The sequence below is a fragment of the Rhinolophus sinicus genome, chromosome 12 (genome assembly GCF_057876585.1).
Source record: "Rhinolophus sinicus isolate RSI-liver-muscle chromosome 12, RSI-T2T, whole genome shotgun sequence".
NCBI classification, from domain to species: Eukaryota; Metazoa; Chordata; class Mammalia; order Chiroptera; family Rhinolophidae; genus Rhinolophus; species Rhinolophus sinicus.
In genome coordinates this window covers 44,995,767-45,003,722 of record NC_142512.1, presented here as the reverse complement: position 1 = coordinate 45,003,722, position 7,956 = coordinate 44,995,767, and the positions used below count along the sequence as shown (strand labels likewise).

General features: G+C 53.0%; 1 protein-coding gene across 3 annotated transcripts in view; it reads left to right on the top strand.

Moving 5' to 3' along the window:
• Nucleotides 1-282: 282 nt before the first annotated feature.
• Nucleotides 283-7,956, top strand: part of SCN4A (sodium voltage-gated channel alpha subunit 4) — a 43,797-nt gene continuing 36,123 nt past the window's right edge. Inside the window, exon 1 of one of the 3 annotated variants that reach the window (XM_019733000.3) lies at nt 283-364. The gene's annotated coding sequence lies outside the window, so the exon portion shown is untranslated. Of the gene's footprint in view, nt 365-2,497; nt 2,583-3,255; nt 3,871-7,956 lie in introns of those variants that run through there. The other 2 variants (XM_019733002.3, XM_074319682.2) reach the window with 2 other exon arrangements.

Genomic DNA, 7,956 nt, shown 5'->3' with positions numbered 1-7,956 from the left:
AAGGAGATTCAAGTATGAGAATGAGCTGTGTACATTTGTCATGGAGGGAAAGCAACTGTGTGTATGAATTCCTGTGTGTGTCCCAGTGAGTGTGCATGTGTATGAGTGTGTCAGTCTGTCACTCCTGGGTCAGTGGGCCCCAGGCCAAGGCGGTCCCAGGCTGAGCTCAGAACACACCCAGTGAGGGAAGTGTGGCTGAGGCTCCCACCTGAAGATTGGCCCAGTCCTCAGGTTTCACTCATGACCCTGTGACATCAGCAGCAGCAGCTGTCCCCGCCGGCCCGGCCCCCCCGGCCAAGTCCCCCAGCGTCCCAGCCCCAGCCCGAGGTGGGCACGACAGCAATCACTCCGCTCCCGTCCAACAGTGAGTACTGCGCCCCTCCACACCCCGCCTGGGCCAGGCACCCCAAGGGCAGGCCACCCCAAGGGCATGGCACCCTGGCCCCAAGCCCAGCCTGGCTCTGAGGAAGTCACCACTTTTCTCTAGGCACCGCTGTCCTGCCCACACCGGGCCCTGCTCTGCGGCTGCCCCTGCCGAAGCTCCTGGTACCTTGACCCTCTGTCCCCAAACTTGCCACCCTCTGCACTGTCATCTGCTCTCTGTGCCCCTGCTTGCCTGGCTATCGCTGCCCACAGCAAGGGTCCTCACTCTGGTCACAAATGGCCCAATGGCTAAGGCTCAGCTCCGGATGGTCATGGGGTGACCCAAGGGACAGAGACTGGGCTGTGTTTCTTCAGGAGAGGACAGTTGAGGAACCAAAACAGTGACTCTGCTCTGCCTATTTGCAGTGGCTCAGAGGCAGGGGTGTTGGGGGGAGGAGAGCAGCAGGAGGCCGGGTGGGGGGTGGCGGGCGGCCTCTTTGCTCTGCTGAAACAGGAATCTGTGAGATGCCAGCAGAAGACTCTTCTCAGGCTGTGCGCCTGCCCATGCTCTGCCCACCACCCTGCTTTTCTGGCCAGCTTGGGGCACAGTGGGGCTCCTTTTATGGAGAAACCGGGAAGGGGAGGGGGCCAGAGGAGTGACCCCACATAGTGGCCAGAAAGCTATGGGGCCTCAGGAGACTGAGGGGACTCAGGAGACTCAGGGCCAGGTGGGGCAGGAAAGGGGGGCAGGAAAGGGGGGCAGGGGTACGGTGCCAGGTCAGAGCTGGGCACCCAGGACACTGGGAGGGAGGGTGGGCAGTGGCTATTCGAGAAGGTAGAATGGTCTGAGCAGAGATGGGGGAAGGCATTTGGAGGCATTTGGAGCTGAAGGGCGGAGGGGATGTGAGGGCTATTTCTTACCAGAGAGAGGCATTTGTTCAAAAGTTTGGGAAGTCCCATCTACGGGGCCCTGAGGGTGGGGGTGAGGGCTGCTTGGGGCTCTCCAGGAATGCACTAGTGTGGGAGGGAGGCCTGAGCCCCTTCCCACCCCACTGGAGTCAGTACAGTGTCCCCCTGCTCCAGCACGGGGTCAGAGCAGGGGGCCAGGTCAGATGAGGGCTCATGGAGCCCCACTGTGGGAGGCGGCCCTTCGGGGGGAGACTAGACATGTCCCCCTCTCAGGGGTCCTGCACAGAAATCAATCAGCCCGCAGCCAGGGAAGGTTAGAGCCCAAAGGAACCTTGAAGGCCATTTAATGCAACCCCTAACAATGAGCCAGCTTGGGGAGAGGAGCTAGAAATGTTTTAGGTCAGTCTGGCTAGTCTGGAGAGGAGAAGAGACTGACAGAGAGGTGGGGTGGCGCCAGGGGTGGGTATTGTTGTCACTCATCTATGACCAAGGTTGTGACTGTGCCTGGGGCCCTGAGTTAAGATAAGGAGACCCTGGAGGTGGCAGTGGCTGAATAGAAATGTGAAGGGCTGGGGATGGAGGCAGAGAGGGCTGGTTCTTCCAGGACTCTCCAGATTGTTCTGGGGTCATCCCCAGTCCCCTGCCTGTAGCTGGCGGCCTCACTGTGTGTGGCAGTGGTGTGGGCAGTTGTGGTCATAGTGCTAGTAACTGAAGCCATATCACCTGTGCAGACAACACAGGGACCCAGATGTGACCCAAAGGTCCACCCTCATCTCCATTCCAGGCATCTCTCAAGGGATTGGCTGGAACTTGAGCAGGGTTTGGGAAGGTAATTAAGGGTCCTTCCTTCCCAGGTGGCCCCATCCCAGCCTGGTCCTGCTTGTCACTTCTGGTTGGGAACCTGCATGCGGTAGGGGCTCAGGACTTGGGGTCACCTTCCTAGCTCTAGGCTGGCCTGAATGTCAGGGCTGCCCAGCAATTTCCTTTGCCAGGGTTTCTGTTCCCCAACTCCAGGCCCAGACCAAGGGGAGCACTAAGTTGGATGCTGAAGGCATAGAACTCTTGGCCAGAGCTGGGAATGGTCCTAACAAGGTCCCTGCCTTTGGGGACAACTCTGGCCACCAGAACAGAGAAAAATATAGATAATGGCAGGAAGGGGGTGGGGTTTGGAGAAGGTTCCTGGGGGAGGGATAGCCAGAAAGGAGAGAAGGGACTGGACGTTACAGAGAAGAGTAGAAAGACTCTCGCCAGGTGACAGAAGATGAATTGATGGGAAATGAAAAATCGGAGCCCGAGGCCTCAGAGTGCAGGTAGGGAGAAGCGAGGGGGTGTAGAAGGTGGTTATACAAATCTTCACTCCCTCGACTCCTCTTATCAGGAGAGCTCAGGCTCAGAGGGTCCTGTCACTCACCTGGGGCCACCAGCTAGTAAGTGGCCAGGACAGTGGCTGAGACCACCACTCTCTGGGAAGGAACTGACGCTGGGGCAGGGCTGGTGGGGGCAGAAAGCTCATTCCTGAGACCTGGGCAGGGGGGAGGGGGGAGGCAGCAGATTCCTATGGGAGCCCTAGGGTTGTGGCCGGTGTCCCCGGCTCTGCAGAGGCGGAGACAGGCCAGGGCTTTTTGGGGCTCCACCAGAAGGCACTCATGGGGCTGGGGGATCCCAGGCCTCCCACCTCCACTGCCTCAGCCCCAGGCCTTTCATGTGCTCTGGCCCCCATTCTGCCTCATCAGCAACAGCTATTTTTATTCCCTGCAGTTTTCAGTCAACAGCCCTTGTTGGGGGGATGGGACAGCAGAAGGACAGGGAGGGGCTCCGGGAGCCCACGGGCTATGCCCCTTCAAGGCCAGGCTGCCCCCATCTTGGCAGGAGCCCTAGCAAAAATCAAAAGTGCAAAACCACAATATTCACCAACCCCGCTCTCTTTTTGAACTGGTTTATTAAACCCCCACCCTATAGGTGCTGGAAGGTCATGGTCCAGTTCAGACTGGGATGGTGACATAGCTTAGTGGTGAAAAGCCAATGTCTCTTTCGAGCTTCCAGCCCCAGTTTACTATGTAAATAACCTCTGGCGAGTTACTGACCTTCTCTGCGACTCAGTTTCCTTATCTGTCAAATGGAGTGATAACAATAGGATCTTGGTGAGGATTAAATGCGCTCCTGACCTGTGAGGTGCCCAGAATAGTGCTTGGCAAGTAGTCAGCTCTACACAAGTGTTAACCAGTCATTAATTACTGGGGGCTGTGACTCTGAAATCAAAGTCTTGTTTTTGGCGGGGTGGTAACAGAACAGGAAGGAGCTGCAAGAAGGTGGGGCTGCCCAGGAGGAAGCAGGACGACCTTATGCAGCACTGGGCACCCTGCACAGCTGGGAAGGGGTGTATTCGTTTTCCTATGCGAGCTCCCTCAGGGGAGGGAGATCCTTTTATGAAAAGGTGGCGGAGGGTCCACACGTGCCCTATGTTGCGTGAGGGCTGCGAAGCAGAGTCCATCCGGGCTCACATGTTAGTAAGATCTGCCGGGGCCTCCGGTCTTTTCTGAGGCTTGTAAGTTGTTGATCAGCCTACTTTTGGAGAAGGATCTTTTACCAGGGTCGTTGGTGAGTAAACATCTCTGGAGCCATTTCTGGGGCTAAGCACAGTTCTTCGGGCGAGTGGAAGGGCCAGGCTGGCTGAAGGGCCTTTCTTGGGGGTTTCAGATCGTAGGCCGAGGTTCTGCAGGCAGCAAGAGGGCCACTTGTCCTAGTGCTGGAGACCATAACCCAACTCGCAGGGCCAGGGAGGGGCCTGGGGCCCAAGCTCAAAGCCTGCTCTCCGCAGGTGTTAGGGGTGGATGGAGCGGGAGCCATGTCTGCCCTGGAATTCTCCAGGCTCAGGGTCACTTTTGCACGGTCCCCTTGTTGGCATCTTGGTGGATGCAAGGCAGGAAAAAGCCCCGTCCGCTGTGGTCTGGGAGGAGCAAACGTGCGGGGCGGAGAGAGAGCAGAGGCAGAACAGAGGCCAGCATTTGCAGTGTAGACCCAAGTAGGAGCTGGCATGAGGGGTGAGGGGTTGGGGGAGGCAGCCCTGCGTGCAGGGGTGGATCTGCCCAAGGGCGGGTGAGGTGGGCCTAGACGTGTATGTAGCAGAGGGTGTACATACAAGTTTTGGGGGACATCCATGGAGTCCAGGTCACCATGCTTGGGGGCTCCTTTGAAATTGCCGAGCCCAGAGGGCAGGAAGCCCCAGGCCCGGGTGGAACTAATCAGCCTCCCCGCCCTTAGGAGCAGCAGGGAAATGACTCGTAGAAGCAAGGAATGTGTGTGTGTGTGTGTGTGTGTGTGTGTGTGTGTGAGTGTGTGTACACAAGAGTGGGCTGCAGAGGGAGTTGGGGGGCATATGAGGGTCGATTGATACAAGTAAAATGCAAACTTCTTTCCCAAACTATTGACCTGTAATTCCCACCACCCACAGCTCCTAACACAAGGCCCCAGGAGGCCTGAGCCTGGTCCTGGCAGGGCCTGTTGGATACCCACCCCAGCCACACCTTTCCGGGGCTTGACTCAAGAACTCTGACCTGCCTTTTGAAGAGGTCAGACAAGTGAGGGTCAGCCCAGCCCAGGGGGCAACCTGGATGGGACCTCTATCTGGATGTGCCCTGTGCTGGAGGAGGGCAGCCATGCCCAGCCCGGTTCTCCAAAACCCTGGAGGGAGACGGGGTTTGTAGTAACAGGCACGTGGATCTGGCTTCGAAGAACTGTGTTCAAATACTGGCTCTGCCCCTTATTAGCTAGGATAACGAATGCACTTGCAACACTGCCTGGCACGTGGGAAGCACCAAATGAATGTATCCATGACTGCTTTTCATCAAGTAATATTTCTTAAGCCTCCACCTCGTGGGCCTGCTGTGCACGTCAGCAGGACGGGTAAATGAACTGAGATTTGGGGGCCAGAGGAACCAACACCCTCCTCCCCTCTTTCCCAAGTTGACTGAGGGCTAGAATTCTACATCGTGAGATGAGATCAATTCCTCTGATGTAAGGCTCAATCTTAGAAAGAGAAACCCGTTTGCAGGCCTTTACTTCTTTTTTTTTAAATGCTTGGTAATCCAGGATGAGGATTTCTTTTCTTTTCTTTTTTTTTTTAAATTGGGGAATGTTGGGGAACAGTGTGTTTCTCCAGGGCCCATAAGTTCCAAGTCAAGTCATTGTCCTTCAATCTAGTTGTGGAGGGAACAGCTCACTGGCCCACGTGGGAATCGAACCAGCAACCCTGCTGTTCAGAGCTAGCGCTCTAACAAACTGAGCCATCTGGCTGCCCCTCAGGGCTTTGCTTTTGGGAAGAAAGGGCTTCCAGGGCCTACAGATGATCTGGGAGGGGTTAGTGGGAAGGGGGCACTGCTCACAAAACCCAAACACAGCCCATTTGGGTTTTCATCAGGCCCCTAGCCAACTAGAAGTACTCTGGATGGAGGGAAAGGGTCAGGATTAAGAGGAAGAGACAAGTTGGGGAAAAACTAACCAATGTTTTAGAGAGTCTTTGGGAATTGACAGAGAACAGAGCAGATTGTGGGGGAAGGGATTGCCAGTATATCCTAAACAGGAGGGAAGCCTTGGCATACAGTAAGTGCAAGATAAATGTGACTACTGCTCTCATTCTTACCCCTTAGGGAAGACAAATCATCAAGCTGGTTGAATCAGATGCCTAAAAAGGGGGTGCTTGTTTTGACCCAGTGAGCCCCACATAGAAAACTGCAGTCAGCACCAGCCCACCCCTCACCCAGGAATACCACATGTGACCCCAATTGTTTCCGGAACCCTTGGAGCTCCTGAGTGTCCGGAGGTTTCTGCACTAAGCTCCAGGCTCCAGGCTGCCCTCCAAAATCTCTTGGAGCAGATTTCCTCTGCAGAGAGTGTTAGACCAGGAGGGGAGGGCCACACGGAGGACTTCCTCCAGGCCCCTGACCTGCCAAGGCCAAGGCCCTAAGTGCTGACAGAGAAACAACACAGCTACCCCCTTCCCATTCCCACCCCCACCTCCAGCCTGCCTCAGCTGAGAAAAAGCTGTGACTTGAGACCTACAACTAGGGGGGCATAGGGATCTGTTTTGCATTCTTGGAGTTGGGCCACAGTGGGAATGTAGGAATTTGGGAAGTAGGCCACCCGGACGTCCGATGCTTTCTTTGGCCAGGACAGAAAAAGTTTGGAGCTGTTTCACTCTCTCAGAAAGTTCTGAGTCTGAGCCCCCACTGCAGGTGAAGCTTGAGGAGAGGTCTCTATTGGCCACTTGCAGCTCTGGGTAATTTTGCTTCCGATCCACAGAGAAACCAAACAGCCAGACACTAGTGGGTGACCAACAGCTTTGCTGGAGATGAAGGACATGCTGGACTGGCAGGAGGGATGATGGCTGGGACCTGAGCAAGGCCTGCAACCTACCCACCATCTCTCCATCCTCAAGGATGTTCCCTAGAGTGAACAGGAAAGGCTGTGAGGGGCAGGGCATATCTATTCTCCATCTTCCAGGAGAGTTTCTCATTGCAGCTTTTCCATCCTAGGCTGGCAGACCATGGCTGAGGCCTCTTGGAGGATTTCAGGCTGATACAGTATAGCTAGGTGGGTCTCTGAATGCTTGAAGGACACTACTTGAAAACATAGGTATTCTAGGAGAGAAGATTCTAGAAGCATATGGTGGCAGGAGGGAGGGGGGTAGTGGTTCCTGTCTGGAGCCTTGTTTGGCCAATAATTTGGGACAATCACAATCACAGACACTCAGCTTTGAGAGATGGCCTTGAACTGAGAGGAAATATGAAGATCTAACAGGCTTTCACAAAAGACTGGAGGTGATGAGGTGCAATGAACAAAGGGAACTTAAGTAGCGGTAGATGTAAAATCCTACACCTGGATTTATCTTAACCTTGCATCCTGAAACCCTGCTATAGTCATTACAGGAGGTTTTTTTCGTCAATTCTTTCATATTTTGTACATAGGCAGTCATGTCATCTGCAAACAAAGACAGTTTTATTTCTTCTTTCCCAATCAGTATACCTTTTATTTCCTTTTCTTATCCTATTGCATTAGCTAGAACTTCCAGTACGACGTTAAAAAGGAGTGGTGAGAGACGATATCGTTGCCTTGTTCCTCATCTTCGTGGGAAAGTTTCTAGTTTCTCACCATTAAGAACTGTGTTAGCTGTAGGTTTTTTGTAGATGTTCTTTATCAGGTTGAGGTAGTTCCCTTCTATTCCTAGTTTGCTGAGAGTTCGTTTTTTGTTTTGGGTTTTTTAAGTCATGAATAGGTGTTAGATTTTTCAAATGCTTTTTCTGCATCTATTGATATGATCATGTGGTTTTTCTTCTTTAGCTTATTGATGTGATGAATTATATTAACTGCTTTTCTAATGTTGAACCTGACTTTCAGATTCATAGTGTAAAATTCTCTTCATACACTGTTGGATTTAATTTACTAATATTTTTTTTGAGGTCTACCTAGCTTTATTTTTTTATTTTTTATTTATTTATTTTTATTATTATTATTTTTTAATTTATTGGGGTGACAATTGTTAGTAAAATTACACAGATTTCAGGTGTACAATTCTGTATTACATCATCTATAAATTCCATTGTATGTTCACCACCCAGAGTCAGTTCTCCTTCCATCACCATATATTTGAACCTAGCTTTAAAAGAGAAAAATCAGTTGCACAGTTTA